We start from the raw sequence: 19,198 nt of genomic DNA on the forward strand, positions 1-19,198 counted from the left end.
TGATTTCACTGATATGTGGTATATAAATCAAAAACAACAAAAGACCAAGACAAACAAATGAGAAACAAAAACTCATAGACACAGTCAATAGTTTAGTGGTTACCAGAGGGTAATGGGGGTGGGGGGTGGGAGATGAGGGTAAGGGGGATCAAATATATGGTGATGGAATGAGAACTGACTCTGGATGGTAAACACACAAAGGGATTTATAGATGATGTAATACAGAATTGTACACCTGAAATTATGTAATTTCATTAACAATTGTCACCCCACTAAATAAATAATAAAAAAAGATGGTAAATTCACCCCCAGTTAAGTGGTGCTTTACATTCTGGTTGCTCTCAGCATCCTCAGAAAGTGGCCTTGTGCATTTGTCCAGGTTTTACAGCCACATTCCGTGGGAGAGATGGAGTGAAGTGGGCTTACTCCATCTTACCTAGAACCAGAACTACTCGTTATTTATTTAGATACTCACATGATCAAACCCGAGGATAAATATTCTATTAATAAACTGTCCTATAGTCCTCATAAATGTCAAGGTCAAGTCCATGAAAAAGATTGAGAAGCTGTGCAAAATTAAGGAAAGGTAAAGAGAAAGCACAGCTACACTGAACATCGTGGGATAACTGACATGATTTTAATATGGCTTGAATAGTACTGTTATACCGATATTAAATTAGTTGATTTTGATAACTGTATTATATAAAGGAATATCTTTTTCTCTTTTTATGTTTATTAAATTTATTGGGGTGATATTGGTTAGTAAAATTACATAGTTTTCAAGTGTACATTTCTATAATACATCGTCAGTTTATTGCATTGTGTGCTCACCACTCCAAATCAGTTTCTCTTCCATCACCACATATTTGACCCCCTTTGACCTTCTTCTACCATCCCCCAGCCCCTTACTTTCTGGTAACCACTAAAGTGTTGTCTGTGTCTATGATTTTTTGTTTATCTTGTTCATTTGTTGGTCAGTTTTATATGCCACATATGAGTGAAGTTATATGGTTCTTGACTTTTCTGTCTAACTTATTACACTTAGCATGATAATCTCAAGATCCATCCATTTTATTGCAAACAGGAGTATTTCATCTTTTCTTATGGCCAAGTATTATTGCATTGTATATATATATACCACATCTTCTTTATCCAATCATCTATCGAAGGACACTTCAGTTGTTTCCATATCTTGGCCACTGTAAATAATACTGCAATGAACATCGGGGTACATATATCTTTACTGATAAATGTTTTCAGATTTTGGGGGTAGATACCCAGAAGAGGGATTGCTGGGTCATATGGTAATTTTATTCCTAATTGTTTGAGAAACCTTCATGCTGTTTTCCATAGTGACTGTACCAGTTTACATTCAGGTAGGCTTTAGATCAAGTGGTTACTTTGTCATGGAATATCATTTTGTTAGGAAATATACACCAAAGTATTTAGTATGCAAAAGAGCGTCTACAACTTTTCAAATGGTTCAAATATACCCATACACACACACACACACACACACTATCTTACACACACAACACACACAGACACTTTCTTTCATACACACACTGTGCATACACATGTACATGCACTCAGATGCAGTCTGAAGGATATAGAGGAAGAGTATTGACAGGACGATCAGGAGACCTGAGTTCTGGTGCCAGTTTCTCCATTAACCCGCACCATGGTCAGTCATTTGACCTTCCGGTGCTTTGTTTCCCTCTGGATAAAATGTGGAAGTGAAGCAGTGACTTCTAAGATCACCTCTTCCATAAATACACTAAATAGCGTCTATGGAAGTGTAATAGAGATCTCTCTCCCATGTCACTCACATAAGTACTGAGGCCTTTGATGGGAAAACAATGTTTTCTTTTGCGAAGCATCCAATGCTGCCCTGTGATCACAGAGACTTGCAGAAAAGGTGGCGGTGACTGTCATCACTGCCCTGTGGCCTTTTGCTTTGGTTTCTCCATGTCTTCTTCCATCAGCCTGTGGGGAAGGTTGTAAAGGGCTGGTTGGTGTGCTTTGAGTAGTTGGGTTGTTTTATTGCTATTTTAATGTTAAAGACAAAAGTAAAGCTAAACCATATGGAGTTCCAAAACCTAAGGTTTAAAGAAATTATCTATGATTTTAGAATTCATTCATGATCATTAACATCAAGAAATGAAAACTTAAAATAAGAGTGTTATAGAAATGCTCATATTCTGGGAAGTCTATTTTGACTCCATTATAAGAAAATATCAGCAAATACTTACCAGTAAGAGTTATAAACCTAGGACCATGACAGACAGCCTACATGAATTCACATATTCATTCCTCAGAGCTGTAGTTATCATTAACCATTTTTCAAGATAAGACAACGGAAAATTAAAAAAAAAAAACAAAAAACTAGACAACTTTTAGAACATGGCACAGCTAAGATTTAAAACCAATTCATTTTTACCCAGAATTTCTGGTCTTAAGGTCAAGAGTGAAAATGAAATAAAAGATGGACATCTAGGTCTAGAAACAAAATGGCAAATAGCATCAAGCAGGGTCACTTGATCCATCTCCCTCCTCCAGTCGGAGAGGTGGGAAAAGGAAGAATTTGGGTTTGACAAAATTGTATTCAAATTATGGCTCTGAGTCCTGGGCAAGTCGCTTAACTGTTCTGACCCTCAATTTCCCTGTCTGTAAAATGCGATAATCATAGAACTTATATTGTAAGGTTGATTGCTAAGAGGATACAATGCTCTATTGATCCTCAAACACCTGACACAGTGCCCTGGATGTATTAGTCAAGGTTTTCCAGAGAAATATATATAATATGAACAGATAAGAGGAGATTTATGATAGGAGTTGGCTCACGGGGTTATGGAGGCTAAGAAGTCCCACAATCTGCAGTCTGCAAGCTGCAGACCCAGGAAAGCTAGTAATGTAATTCAGCCCAAGTCCAGAAACCTGAGAACCAGGGCAGTCACTAGTGTAACTTTCATGCTGAGGTCAAAGGTCTGAGAACCAGAGGGTGCTAATGTAAGCCCCACAGTCTGAAGGCCTAAGGACAAGGAGCTCAAATTGCCAAGGGTAGGAGAAGACGGTCCCCTCAGCTCAAGAAGAGAGAGGAAGATTTTCCTTTCTTCGCCTTTTTGCTCCTTTCAGACCTCCAAAGTTTTGGATGATGCCACCCACATTGGTGAGAGTGGATTTTTTAACTCCATCTACTGAATCCAGTCCTAATCTTTTCCAGAACTCCCCTTGCAGACACAGCCAGAAATAATGTTTTACCAGCTCCCTGGGCATCCCTTAAGCCAGTCAAGTTGACACATAAAATTAGCCCTCACACCAGCCCTTTGTAAATGCTTGATCTATGGTGATGACCTTGAGAACATGAATGTGGCACTTTTACAGCAGATGCTTGAGTTTAACACTACACTAGTACTCATCTAACACAAAAAAAAATAAGCAAAAAAAAAAAAAAATGACAGTCCACTGGGGAACTGTAGCAGGGAAACCTCCTGCTTCGATTCAGAGCAAAATTTTAAGTAAAGATGCTTTCTGGTGAAGAAAAAGGCCACTCCTTAAGTTCTACTAGGGCACATAACAAGACAGCCTTGTGCAAGTCCTATAACAGCACTGTTCAACAGAAATATAATGCAAGCCACAAAGGCAATGTCAAATTTTCCAGTATTTGCATTAAAAAAAGGAAACAGATTAAATTAATAATACATTACATGTAACCGATTATACCCAAAATATTATCATTTCAACCTGTAACCAACCCCTAAATTATTAATGATATTCTATGTTCTTATATTCTTGTTTTCATACTAATTCTCAGAAATCTCGTTTCTTACACTTCCAGCACATCTCGATTTGCATGATAAAGTCTCACCAAAAACATTTGATCTGTATTGAGATTTCATAAAATGTACAATTAAAAAGGTGGGTTCACATACCCAAGTTGTTCTAAATGTACTTAAAAGTTTTCCAATAACTGAACTGAGTATCCACTCTTAAATTTAAATTTTAAAGTAATTAATATTAAGCAAATTTAGGTTTTCAGTCACAGTAACCACATTTCAAGTGTTCAAAGCCACATATGGCTAGTATCTGGCATATTAGTTCTATGACTTGAACACTTCAAAGGACTTCAAAACCTTCTATGTGGGCTCCATTCACCTCCCTTTGAAGTAATCTTTAAGGGTCCATGTATGATAGACAGAAAGTCAAATATCTCTTTTTATCTGAATGATTGACAATGACCCATACTGGAAATGTATTTAACCTAAGACAAAATCACCAAATATTCATTTATCTAATCTATCAATTATTCACTGATTTATTATACATTAATGTGATCTTTGTTAAGAGCCAGTATATCCTCAGCATTGCACTTCTGAGAAGACAGTGAGGTATATCTTTCAAAATGATAAGGAGTGTTTCAACCTAATAATGGGAGAGGAGTAGGGGTTGAAATAGGGCACCGTTCAGGTTGTCTGTGATGAGTGTCTACAAAGTCTGACAATTAAGTTTGCAAAGTCATCCTAGAAAAAGTGCTGCATACCTCATTGCTGAATATCGCTATAGTTACCTTCTAAGTACTCCCCTTGGGAAGCTATGCACTGACTCCAGCACCTAGTCCATCCTTCAAAGCAATGTTGGAATTCTTTTTCTGGAATGGACATCAGAGCTGTCATCGTACTACCCTTGATGTCCTTAATGTTATTAAATGTCTTCCTTTCAATACTTCCTTTATCTTTGGATAAAGAAAGAAGTCATTGGGGGCCAGATCAGTGAGTAGGGAGGGTGGTCCAATACAGTTGTTTGTTTACTGGCTAAAAATTCGCTCACAGATAGTGCTGTGTGAGCTGGTGCATTGTCATGATGCAAGAGCCATGAATTGTTGGCGAAAAGTTCAGGTCGTCTACTTTATTCACACAGCCTTTTCAGCACTTCCAAATAGTAAACTCGGTTAACTGTTTGTCCAGTTGGTACAAATTCATAACCAATAATCCCTCTGATATCAAACAGGTTTGCAACATAGTTTTGACTCTTGATTTGGACTGACAGAACTTTTTAGGTCATGGAGAATTGGCTGACTTCCATTGTGCACTTTGACACTTTGTTTCAGACTCATATTGGTACACCCATGTTTCTTTCTTTTTTAAAAATTTATTGGGGTGACAATTGTTAATGAAATTACATAATTTCAGGTGTACAATTCTTTTTTTTTACATTTTGTACTTTATTTTCTGTCAAAACAATATTTTGAGCATTTCTCAACTATTTTTAGAAATGTAATGTGTTTTTTTTTTAATTTTAATTTATTAGTTTCAGGTGTACAAGACAAGGTAATCCTTAGACGTTCACCATTTATATCCCTCACACTGTGGACCCCCCTCCCGCCATTCCCCCATCCACTATCCCTCCGACCTCACACCGAGCCATCACATTATATATATAAAATTATAGTTGGCATTCATTAATGTTTAGCTTCTGGTGTACAATGCCATGATCAGTCATCCACATTATCTCTGAGGTGGACTCCCAAATAGGACGCATGTCCATCGGATACCCAACAAAATCTTTACAGCATTATTGAATACGTTCCCCAAATTAATTTTCAAAAAACCCTGAGGCCATCTTTCAGGTGTACAATTCTGTATTACATCATCTATAAATCCCATTGTGTGTTCACCACCAAGAGTCAGTTCTCCTTCCATCACCATATATTTGATCCCCCTTACCCTCATCTCCCTTCCCCCACCCCCCTTACGCTCTGGTAACCACTGAACTATTGTCTGTGTCTATGAGTTTTTGTTTCTCATTTGTTTGTCTTGTTCTTTTGTTGTTTTTCATTATCCATAATAACATGGCCCAAAACATCATCTTGTCTCTCCAAAAGGTCTTGGTAAACTTCGACTCTCTTTTTCTACTGTTCATCAGTGAGCTTCTTCGGAACCATTTTTGCACACAACTTTCTCATGCCAAGATTTTCCTAACTGCTTCTGTATCAATGTTTACTTGGTCTACTATGCTTCTCTTAGTCAGCTGACGATTTTGACACACAATTTGATGAATTTTTGCAATGTTTTTTTAGTTCTGCTAGTTACTGGCCTCCCTGACCCCTCTTCATCAGTAACGCATCCTCTCCCTTCAGAAAAATGTTTAATCCATTTGTTCACTGCCGTTTTCTTCATGGCATTGTCCCCATAAACTTGGACTAACATGTCCCTGATTTCACTTCCACTCTTGCCAAGTTTAACAAGAAATTTAATGTTTGTTTTTTGCTCTAAATCAAACTCAGACATTTTCGCAATGGCACACAAAAACACGAAACAATAATGAATGCCACTCAGCAAGATACTGCCACACATCAATGAGAACACAGCTGTGAGACACTGATACACCAAGGTTATGAAATGTTATCAAGCTATTTGTACAGTGCTGCCAATGTAAATGCACAGTGGCAAGTTCGCAAACTTAATTGTCAGGCCTTGTAAGTCACCAATCTGGGATGTCATCATTTCATAAGGTCGCCCCCACCTAGGAACACCTAGGAGGAAGAACTCCATCCTTAAGTTATCATCATTTCTCACCTGATTCCTATCCTAGGCCAACAGCAAACAAATGACTTGAATGACTCATGCTATCTGCTGAAGACTGAACAGACCAGCCTGAAGGGAAGTCATTTATTTATTTATTTCAACAATTTCTTCAGGGAAAAGTAGGACAGATTCACAAGCCTGGCCTATACACCACATGCATGCATACGTGTGCACAAGCACACACACACACACACACACACACTTCACAGTCTGAGTCACTATGATGGAGCAGGAAATCTTTGAGATCTGTAAAACAAGGCAGAGAATAATATAAACATTTGGTGGTAGACTCAGCGTCACTGTGGCTGGCGTCATGTGGCATTCATTCATTTATTCTTCATTCATTCACTCATTCATTCATTCATTCATTTGACAGATGTTCACTAAGCCAGCAATTGTAAGCATGCTGACCCCATTCCTGTAAAAAAGACACAGCTCTGCCCTTCTGATACTCACAATCTATGGGAGAGAATAATTAGCAAGGCATATTACACACCACCTGGAACTCAGGTGGCAATACAGGAAAGTTGGCAGAAGGCTGGAAAGTGTTGCACAGAGGAGGAAGCCTGAGAAATTCTGTTGAATACTGTCAGGCTACCACAGGCTTGTCTCTAGAATGGAATGTTTTGAGGTGACACAGGCTACCCTAAGCAGGAGATAGGAGTTTGGCTGGAATTCGGCACAGCTTAAAATCAGGGGTTCTAGAATGGGATGGCACAGAAGGGTTATCAGGTCTTGAAAGATTCTGTACAGCTGCAAGGAGTATAGGCCTTTAATTAGGAGACCGTATGTGTTTTAGACAATGGAGTGATGATTTCAAGTCTGACTACACAGTAGAATTGAAGCAGTGAAGGAGTATATGAAAATTCTGTACTTTCTGTACTTTCTGCTCAATTTTCTCAGCAAACTTAAAATCTGAAGAGTAGTCTATTAATTATAAGAAAATTACCCTAGATCAATGGTTCTGAAAATGTGGTTCAGAGACCTTTGGGGTCCTAATGATTGTTTCAGGAGATCTATGAGGTCAAAAATATTTTCATCATCCTATGCTCCGAAGATATTATTTGCTCTTTTCTACTATCGTTCTTCTCTCCTGAGTGTGTAGTAGAGTTTTCCAGAGGCATGTGACATGTGCTGTCACAATAGATCCAATGCAGAAGCAGACATGAGAATCCAGTTGTCTTTTATTGAGACAGTCTTTCAAGAGCAGGCAAAGAAATAAAACAATATCACTCTTTCACTAACTTTTTCTGTTTTGGAAAACATAATGTGGTTCATAAAAACATTCTGTTTATGATTATTTCAAGTGAATTAATAAATATCTTTTATTTTTGAATTATAGTTGACATTCAATATTATTTTATATTAGTTTCAGGTGTACCACATAGTAGTTAAACATTTATATAACTTATGAAGTGACCCTCCCCATAATTCTAGTACCCCCAACACCATACATAGTTATTACAATCTTATTGACTATATTCCCCATGCCATACTTTACTATTTTGTAACTACTAGTTTGTACTTTTTAATCCTGTCACCTTTTTCATGAATTCCCCTACCCCGCCCCCAATCTGGCAACCATCCGTTTGTTCTCTTTGTCTATGAGTCTGTTTCTGTTTTGTTTATTTTTTCTGTTCTTTATATTCCACATATAAGTGAAATCATATGGTATTTGTCTTTCTCTGTGTGACTTATTTCACTTAGTGTAACACCCTCTAGGTCCATTCATGTTGTCACAAATGGAAAGATTTCATTCTTTTTTATGGCTGAGTAATATTCCATTTTATATATGTATCACTTCTTCTTTATCCAATTGTCCTTTTATGGGTCCTTAACTTGCTTCCATATCTTGGCTATTGTAAATAATGCAGCAGTGAATAAATATTTTGAAAAGTCTTAGTTTTAATTTCCAATGCATTAAATAGGGTTAGACATTTGGTGGGGAGCTCAACATCATTGTGGCTGAGGTCATGTGACTTTCATTGATTCATTCACTCACTCAGTTTCATTTGTTCATTCAGTAACCCACACAAATGAAAACTCTTGAAGTCCTCAGTGCTTTTTAGAAATGTAAAAAGTTTCTATGACCACAAAGTTTGAGAAACTTTGGTCTAGTCTCTAATAGTAAAAGATGAAGAGTAGGCTTAGAAGTTAGCCAATAATGAGATTGACAGGAGGATTTTTAAAAAGAAAATTAATATATACAAGGATGGGCCTGAATAAAGCCTTGAGATCTGAGCAAGCCGGATCCCTAAAGGCCATATTTCCACATTTCTAGTCTCCTGATACTCCCTTCTCCTTCCTCATCAATTCACATCTTCCAGAAGCTTGGATTGGGCATAAAATACTGAGCCCTTAATTCCAAGTCTCACCTTACACACCTTGTCCTTTATACGAGCTGAATTCATGATAAACGAAGAACAAGGAGAGTTTCTCTGAAAGTGAGAGATCATGAAGATTTGCTTTGGAAAGCTGATAATTCTCCTTTCTTATTACCTAATTTAATTGTCCTAAGACGTTTGCCAATCCATTATGGCCATTTCTCTTTCTTACAGTTTAATAAATGGAGCCACATAAAATTATCACTTTTAGGTTAAAAACATAGTTGGACATTGGGAATTTTTATTTTATGTAAGCTAGTAAAATAATTTCTCATTTAACCCACACAAAAAAACGTGTTTTATACCCTTGAGTATATAACATGAGCTGCCCAAAAATATTACTCTGACAGTGGCAACATTTCTTTAACTGGATGGTAGCCCTTGATTTTGGGCCTTATTCCAGGGACCTACTTAAACACGTTCAAACCAGGTCTATTGATGCTCGTCTGCAGTCTTGGACCACGGTGGCCACACACTGAATTAATCAGCAGTCTCCATTACCTGACACACCTCCATACTCTAATGTAATGTTACCTCTATTTCTAATGAAATTAACTGTGAGATCTTTGGAGCACTTCCTGAATTACTTAGGAAAATTTAGGTTGCGTCCCTTATGACTCCCCAAATCAATGCATTATATTGCAAATTTGTAGTCTGTATTATCTCACTTAAATATTGAATTAAAAAGACCATCCCATTCTCTGACATCAGATTGGTGGATTTCTGCAACCTCATTTTTCTTTGCTGCAAGTTTTATCATCAAAAAAGTGTTGCTGATGGTAATATCTACTTTGAATGTGTGCTGATTAAGTGCATTAATTTAAAAGAAGTTTTGGTTCAGTGCTAGACACATGGTTGGGTCTCAATAATTCAAATTTTTTCTATTTGCCACACCAAAACATACATACACCCACATGCAAAAACACCCTTGCACATGCACACATATGCACACTCGCTGTGCTCATATGCGTGACTATTTATACATGCCAGGGTGAAGAAGAAATGAGGGTGGTAGCCTCTTATACTACTGTGCTTGCATAAATACTTTAGACAGTACTATGGGAATAGGAGGAACATTAATCCAGAAATCAAAAATCTGTTTCTTATTCCACTGCATTGCTCTTTGGTGTATTATGTTTTTTGCAAAATCCTTAATCCTCTGAGCCAACTTTCCTCACCTGCAAGATAAAGATACAGCCTCCTGGGCCTGGAAAACTGTTTTTTGACAAACATGAGCCATGGCTTCAGAATCTGGAAGGCACAAGTTCAAACCCCAACTTCATCTGGGATAGTACATTCCCAGCACTATTTGGGATAGTACAAACCAACTTCATCTGGGATAGATTGGAAGACTTGCTTCCTACTCAGTTACAGTGGAGAGCAGTGCTAGCCCAGTGGGTCTTTGTGAGGATTAAATGCAGTACAAAACCCACCAAACGACTCTGTTAGTGTCCAACAGGAGAACGGTGGCACCCACCAGACGATTAGATCCTGTCTCTTTCTCACTTCTCCCTCTCTTCCCTGACAGTGAAGCAGAAAATCTTCCTTCCTCTTCTGAATGAACTTAACACTGTACTCAAATGTGGTATAAGTAAAAAAAAAAAAAAAAAAAAAAAAAAAATGGAAGGAAACCCCTCACACCTACTCTGGTACACCTTGGTGTTTGCCATTATTAGAACAGCAAACTGAATACTATTGATTCAGAGAGTTTGTGGTTTACCAACCTGGTGCAGTTAAGTTCGTCTTCCTACCCCTGTGACTCATGAATACACATCAAATTCTAAATAGTCTATTTGCCATTTGAACAGTTTTTTTGCTTCTTGTCCCATTTCCCTTTGAACGGATAACCCAGGATGTTTTCTTTATCCACAAAAGCAAATGCAAAACAAAAAAATACTGTCTTATGAATAAAGAAAGATGTAAGATCATGAATTGTATGGGGAAGGGAGAGCTCAGTACAGGGACTTATATGAAAAAAATCTCACTTGCAATTTATATCCTTACATAATCTACCTTTCACTCCCAAGTGTCCTGGATTGGATGAGAAATTATAGAGGAACTATACTTAAAAGCAGAACACTCAACTTAGGTGGGGTGGAGGCAAAGAACAGGAAGAGTGGGAAGAAGTTTAGGACTTTGACTTCCAAGTGTGGGCAAAAGAGAATTACTCATCAACCCTTCCTAATCCACATACCCTTTAAAACCTTGCTACTTAAGGTATAGTTCTGGACTAGCAGCACTAGGTCACCTGGGAGTTTGTCACAAAAACAAAATCTCAGATACCACCCGGAGTACACTGAACTAAAATCCTTGTAAGAGGATTCCAGATAATCCCTGTGTTTACTCCCATTGGGAGAGCAGGGCCTTGGAAAACCTTGCCTGGAGTCCTGTGAGTCACAGGCTTCAAGACTTCATCAGTGAGTGGTTCGTTGGAAGTTTCAGGATAACTTTTCCAAAGTTTTAAGTTTAGAGGATTTCAGAGTTGAAAAGACCTTCCCTCAACCGTGGTTAATATGTGAATTTTTTTATGAGTGGCCCCAACTGTGCTGGGGAGTGCTACCCCTTGGAAAGAACTTTTCAAAGTGCTTCCTTGGACAACTTGCTTCCCTAGAACTGCCACTTACTGACCCACAGTTTACATTACAGAAGCATTTAAAGGAAAGATTAAGGTAGATTCCTACGTGAAGGACTTTTGGAACACTGGGACAGCTTCCACATTTGATCCCATACCGTTTCTTTCCGAAGAACTCTGGGAGGTTCAGAACCCTTCCCTGAAGGAACAGTATCTCTTAGCGCCTGGCCCCTCTCCAGTGGTGGCAAGGCCAAATGAAGCCACATCAGCAGAATGAGATGTGGGTCCATTCACATTTTTTTTTTAATTAATTTTATTGGGGTGACAATTGTTAGTAAATTTACATAGATTTCAGGTGTACAATTCTGTATTACATCGTCTATAAATCCCATTGTGTGTTCACCACCCAGAGTCAGTTCTCCTTCCATCACCATATATTTGATCCCCTTTACCCTCATCTCCCACCCCCCACCCCCTTACCCTCTGGTAACCACTAAATTATTGTCTGTGTCTATGAGTTTTTGTTTCTCATTTGTTTGTCTTGTTCTTTTTGGTTTATATACCACATATCAGTGAAATTATAGGGTTCTCTGCTTTTTTCTGTCTGACTTGTTTCACTTAGCATTATTCTCTCGAGATCCATCCATGTTGTCACAAATGTTCCTATATCATCTTTCCTTAACGCCGAATAGTATTCCATTGTGTATATGTACCACAACTTCTTTATCCATTCATCTATCGAAGGACATTTTGGTTGTTTCCATGTCTTGGCCACCGTAAACAAAGCTGCAATGAACATTGGCGTACACGTGTCTCTATAGAGAAATGCTTTTATATTTTTGGGGTAGATACCCAGGAGAGCGATTGCTGGGTCATATGGTAATTCTATTCGTAATTTCTTGAGGAACCTCCACACTGCCTTCCATAGCGGCTGCACCAGTCTGCATTCCCACCAACAGTGTATGAGAGTTCCTTTTTCTCCACAGCCTCTCCAACACTTGTTACTATTTGTTTTGTTGATGAAAGCCATTCTGACTGGGGTGAGGTGATATCTCATTGTGGTTTTCATTTGCATTTCTCTGATGATTAGCGATGTTGAGCATTTTTTCATATGTCTATTTGCCATTTGTATGTCCTCTTTGGAGAAATGTCTCTTCAGGTCCTCTGTCCATTTTTCAATTGGGTTGTTTGTTTTTTTGTTGTTGAGTTGCATGAGTTCCTTGTATATTTTGGATATTAGCCCCTTATCAGAGGAACTGTTTGCGAAAATCTTCTCCCATTCAGTTGGTTGCCTCATTATTTTGTCAATAGTTTCTTTTGCTGTGCAGAAGCTTTTCAGTTTCATATAATCCCATTTGTTTATTTTAGTTTTTACTTCCATTGCCTTTGGAGTCAAATTCATAAAATGCTCTTTGAACCCAAGGTCCATAAGTTTAGTACCTATGTTTTCTTCAATGCAGTTTATTGTGTCAGGTCTTATGCTTAAGTCTTTGATCCATTTTGAATTAATTTTGGTACATGGTGACAGATAGCAGTCCAGTTTCATTCTTTTGCACGTAGCTATCCAATTCTGCCAGCACCATTTATTGAAGAGGCTGTCTTTCGTCCATTGTATGTTTTTAGCTTCTTTGTCAAAAATTATCTGTCCATATTTATGTGGTTTTATTTCTGGGTTCTCAATTCTATTCCATTGGTCTATGTGTCTGTTTTTCCGCCAATACCAAGCTGTTTTGATTATTGTGGCCCTGTAGTACAAGGAAAAATCAGGGAGTGTGATACCTCCAGTATTGTTCTTTTTTTTTAATATTGCTTTGGCTATTCGGGGTCTTTTGTGGTTCCAAACAAATCTGATGATTTTTTGTTCTATTTCTTTAAAAAATGCCATTGGGATTTTAATGGGGATTGCATTAAATCTGTATATGGCTTTGGGTAATATGGCCATTTTAACTATGTTGATTCTTCCAATCCATGAGCACGGAATGTCTTTCCATTTCTTTGTGTCTTCTTCAATTTCTTTCAAAAATGTCTTATAGTTTTCAGCATATAAATCCTTCGGTCCATTCACATTTTAATGATGCGCTAGTACATTATTATATTATGGTTATCAGCAGGAAGTCCAGTGGAGAGCTGTGGCCAGCGAGATCCTGGGAGCGGTGGTTATCTCTCTGTGTTGTCAGCAGCACCTTGAAGGCTGGCATCGATGGCACAGATAGGGCTAAAGACAAGATTTGGGTCTCAATCAACAGCAACAATAACTCTTAATGAAATAATATGCAATACTAGGGATACCAGCAGAAAATGCACAGACCATAGATGCTGACCTCCAACAAGACGCAGTCTATCTAGAAGGTAAACCATAAGCATGCGAATGTCAGTGTATCATTTAAACATGTTTAGTGTTCTTGGCAATACTTTTAAGTACTGAAAAGTATAGTCATGTGTTGCATAAAGATGTCTTGGTCAATGACAGACCACATATATCATGGTGGTCCCATGTAACAGCTGAAAAATTCCTATTACCTAGTGACATTGTAGCCATTGTAATATTGTAACACAATGCATTACTCACATATTTGTGGTGATGCTGGTATAAACAAACCTACTGCACTTCCAGTCATATACAAATGTACCATACAATTATGTACAATACATAACAGTCAATAATGATATAATAAATGACTATGTTATTTGTTTACTTTAGTATATTTTTATTTTTAGTGATATATATGCTATAAAACAGTATGTCATGTTACTCTGGCAGCAACTTCATACACCTCATGTTCATTGCATCTCTTGATTACATTGTATTCATGTGCTTGATTTAATCTCATGTTATTTTATAAATTTAGTGTAGCCTAAATGTACAGTGTCTGTAAAGTCTACAGTAGTGTACAATAATGTCCCAGACCTTCACAGTCACCACTCACTCACTGACTCACCCAGAGCAACTTCCAATCCTGCAACCTTCATTCATGGTAAGCTCCCTTTTTTATCTTTTATAATGTATTTTTACTGTATCTTTTCTAATCTTAGATATGTTTAGATACCCAAATATTTACTGTTGATTTACAATTGCCTATAGTATTCAGCATATCAACATGCTATATAGGCTTGTAGCCTAGCGGTAATAGGCTATAGTATGCAGCCTAAGTGTACAATAGGCTATACTATCTAGGTTTGTAGATACATGCACTCTCTGATGTTCTCACAACAGCAAAATTGTTTAATGATGCATTTCTCAGAATGCATTCCCATAGTTAAGTAGCCCATGACTATAAGTTTAAATGATCTCCAGTTAGCCAACTTAAAGAGTTTCCTCAATAACCTAAAAATAACAACTACCACATAGAGGATGTTTTCTATATGCCTGATTTATTCCATAAATCATAAGTGAGAGGACCGGGAGAGAAATCTAGAGCTATCTGCCTCCCAAGTTTGTCTTCTTAACCATGGGGAGATACTGCACTCAGTCAGCTCAGGTTTACCTTACTCTCAAGCCTGTTCATCTGGGGCTGACAAATGAAATAGTGGCAAAAAATAAATAAAATAAATTCCTCTTTTTCATCAGAGTAGGGTTTACCAGAATTTCTAACACAGTTGGTAATAATTTGTTGTAATATTATGAATTCAAATTTTTCTACACCACCATAAAAGTTTTTTAATAGTCATAATGAAGAGATTTGGTATGATCATATGAAATAGCATAGAAATGTGTAAAATGTTTTAGAAATCTTTTTATTAGAATAGTTAAAATAAGTTTTTCTTTATCATTCCATGGTAATACCCTGTAAATAAAGTATTTTTGTAGGCAAAAGGACATGAGGCCAACCCGGCTTTAAATTCTGGCTCTGTAACTTACTAGCTTTGTCAACTTGAGCAAATAACCTAACTCTCTGAACCTGAGTATGTCTGTCATCAGTATGGCTTGATAATACCAATGTCAGAGTGCTGTTGAAGGCATTGAATGTCAAACTGAGTTTAGAGTATAAAGTACCCAAAAATGCAACTAGAGCATAACAAGAAAATAAATTAAATTTGAGATAAAAATGAAAGAATGCATCAATCTGGAAAAGACATTCCAACACAAAGATATGCACAAAAATATGTTTAATACCCTTGGGCAAAAGAATATGGCAACTGTAGGACCTAGGCTTGAAATTGCATGTGACTCATAGTTTCCTTCACTACAGACTCTTCAGGTAGTTGAATTTGAAGTTTGGGCAGAATACCAGTGATCATTTGGGAGAGGCAGGTGCTCTGTGTTTAGAATATCATGGGCCCAAAGCTCAAGGATGAATAAGAGAGAAGAGCTGGAAAGAACAGTAAACAAGTGGATTGTACTTAGAGTGAGAATGAAAGTAAGGTATTGATAGGTATTGGAAAGTTGGCTTTCATGCTATACAATAGGGGTGAGCAAACATTTTCTATAAGGGCCAGATAGTTAACATATTAGGCTTTGTGGGCCACACAGTCTCTGTCTTGACTGCTCAACTCTGCTGCTATAGCAAGAAAACAGACACTGACAATCGTAATTGAATGAGTACGACTGTGTTCCAATAAAACTTCATATACAAAAACAAGGCGGTAAGCAGCATTTGGTTCAGGGGCCATAGTTTTCGGACTCCAGCCCTAGTTTTCTGATTCTGGCTATATCTGATAGATTTAAAAATTTGAAATCTCATCATCAAGAAACTTCCTAAATACAAAGGATCCAAAGAAAGCTATTAAAATCTTAAAATTCAGTCCAAGAAAATTTATGGGAAGAGATGACTTCTGCCATGAAAAATAAACTCTTCCTATCTTAGAAATGACTCTCAGGAAAATATCTTTGAGGTTAGAGGTGTTTTCTCTACTCTGCCTGAAAATATACCTCAAACAGAACATTCAAATGTGTTAACATGCTATTTCATCCAACCAGAGGTGGCAGTTTCGAGAAATGAGAAGATTCGAGAGCCAGAAGCTGCTGCTGAATAGAGAGGTTTATGTTCAAGGAGTAGAAGTCATGCTATGCCTGTGTGTTGGCTTAGGCTGGCAATCAATTGCCCAGTCACCAGTAGCTGGGCTTCCCAAAGCAAGACAAGCACAAGGAGACTTTTCCTTTCCTTCTGTGAAGGAGAAAGCTGGTGTGGGGACAGAGCCCCAGAGAGCAGTTTCCAGGCTCTTGGCCTCACATGAGGAGGTGTTGGTTCGGACAGTAGATGGCCATCAGCTGTGATTGGTTGGCCATTAGCCACTGATATAACTGCCGGGGCTAAGCTAGCAAGCGTGGGTTGCAGTTAACAAGTGAGATGGATTGGCAGAGAAGTGGAGGGCAGATTGCGGAACCAGTGGCTCCTGCTTCCTGTGTCTCCAACCCAGCCGCCAGCGAGAATATAGTGGTATGACTCCGCTATCTGTGGCTTCGTGGGCATTCCTTTTTGGCCTCACCATATCCTGCGTTCTTATGCGAGGAGCAGGAGCTGAGACCCCGCATGACAGCTGGACAGCTGAGCCATTTCATGATACCATGACTGGCTTATTAAGAATTTATTAGATGAGTTGTACCCAGAGATTCTCTTAAGGAATTCTAAGGGATTTGCTGGCAGGAACTTCTGTTTAAAGGTCAAAAGGAGAAAATGGCTATTTCCAGAAGAGCTTGTGGTTACTATTAGCAAATAAAACAGTAAACTGGGAAACATTTATTTTTTTCTATAAGTTTCATGAGGGCAAGTGTGGGGGCAGAGCCCCAAAGAGCAGTTTTCAGGCTCTTGGCCTCACATAGAAAGCTGCTGTCTCAGGTAGTAAATGGCCATAAACTGTGATTGGATGGCCATCAGCTGTGGCTAGTTGGCCGCCAGCTGTAACCAGTGAGCCATTGGCCACTAATATAACTGCTGTGGCTATGCTAGCAAAAAATGGGGGCTAGCAAGAAGATGGTGGCTGAGCTAGCAAGAGCGGATTGCAGGGAGGCGGATGCCGCCAGCGAGAATATAGTGCTGAGTCCCCCATCTATGGCTCCATGGGTGTTCCTTTTTGGCCTCACCATATCCTGTGTTCTTATGTGGGGAGTGGGACCGCAGGCCACCTTGCATGACAGGAAGGTAAAGGACTACTTCATTCACTTTGGCATCTCCATCACAGGCTCAAGGATGCCAACAGTAGGCACTCACTCAGGAATGAATGCTGTGTATGGGAAAGTTGTTCACCATCCAGTCATATTTCTGGATCTATGAATAGCTAGCAAAATGGTGAGGCTATTGATTGAAAGGATGGATGAGCATTGCAAATCCTATCATTTCTGCTCCCTGTGGCCTCAGGAAATGTGTGCTGTCTTGTGACAGATGTGCAGTCTTAGAGTCCTGTGTCCACTCACCACCAAACAGAGGAGAAGAGGAGTAAGGGGCTCAGCTTGCTCCCCAGCATTTGGAACCCTCTTAGTTTGAAAACATCCCTCAAGTTCCTGCTGCTTCAGAAGAGGGTACATGATCTTGAATCTGCCCAGAAAGCTCATAAATTTCAGAAATAAAATCTGTAGCTGCTGGTTGACCCTTCACATATTCCTGCCCATTGTCAAAGATAAATAGAAGGTCCTGTATTCAAGTTGGAGAAAAATAATAAGCTCAGTTTCCAAAGTTCTGAGCTGATTCTTGTTTTCACTGAATTGTCCTTTACCTTTCAAAATTAGTGGTTATCAGAGGGTAAGCGGGGAGGGGGGTGGTAGGTGAGGGTAGAGGGGATCAAATATATAGTGATGGAAGAAGAACTGACTCTGGGTGGAGAACACACAATGTGATTTATAGATGATGTAATACAGAATTGTACACCTGAAGCCTCTGTAACTTTACTAACAATTGTCACCCCAATAAACTTTAATTAAAAAAATAGTTTATTCTGTAATTATTTTTAGTTTAGGTATGCTTTGGATATGAGAAATTGAAAGATATCTAAATTTTGAGCTTTTGATCTCCACTTAAATGTTTGCCTCCAGGGGCGACCGAATGACTCAGTTGGTTAGAGGCCAAACTCTTCACAATGTTGCTGGTTCAATTCCTGCATGGGATGGTGGGCTGTGCCCCCCACAACTAGATTGAAGGACAACAACTTGGAACTGATGGGCCCTGGAGAAAGACACTGTTCGCCAATATTCCTCAATAATTTTATTTTTAATCTATTTAAGAAACAAAAAATGTTTGCTTCCTACAAACATATGATGGATTAGTTATGACCCAGACTCAAGGTATTTGTTTTAATGTAAATTGCAATACATTTGTAGTTTTTCACTGAATCATCCCATATATTTTAATTAGATATATGTTCTATGGGGCAAAAATAATGGAGGCAAAGTATTTATTTCCTTTTTTATAGTACATTTTTTCTGTATCATTTAACTTTTACATTTGTTGCTTGAAGAAAATATGAAGCATTTCATTCAATGTCCATAATTTTCTTATTTTCAAATAGCATTGAGGGAGTTAAAAAACTCCCTGAACCTGGCTTGTACCTGTGTAATATATTTTCTGTATATTTTGACTATGATTCAGTTTGAAAGCAGCAATTTAAAACTTACTTGAATGCCTCATTTAGCCTAAACAACTACAATGTAAGAACAATTCTACAATCAAATTAGTAGTCAAATAACCAACGGCAAGTGGTAAAATGGTCAATGGATTACTTCTTCT

Source organism: Rhinolophus hipposideros, assembly GCF_964194185.1.
Source record: "Rhinolophus hipposideros genome assembly, chromosome: 22".
Taxonomy (NCBI): Eukaryota; Metazoa; Chordata; class Mammalia; order Chiroptera; family Rhinolophidae; genus Rhinolophus; species Rhinolophus hipposideros.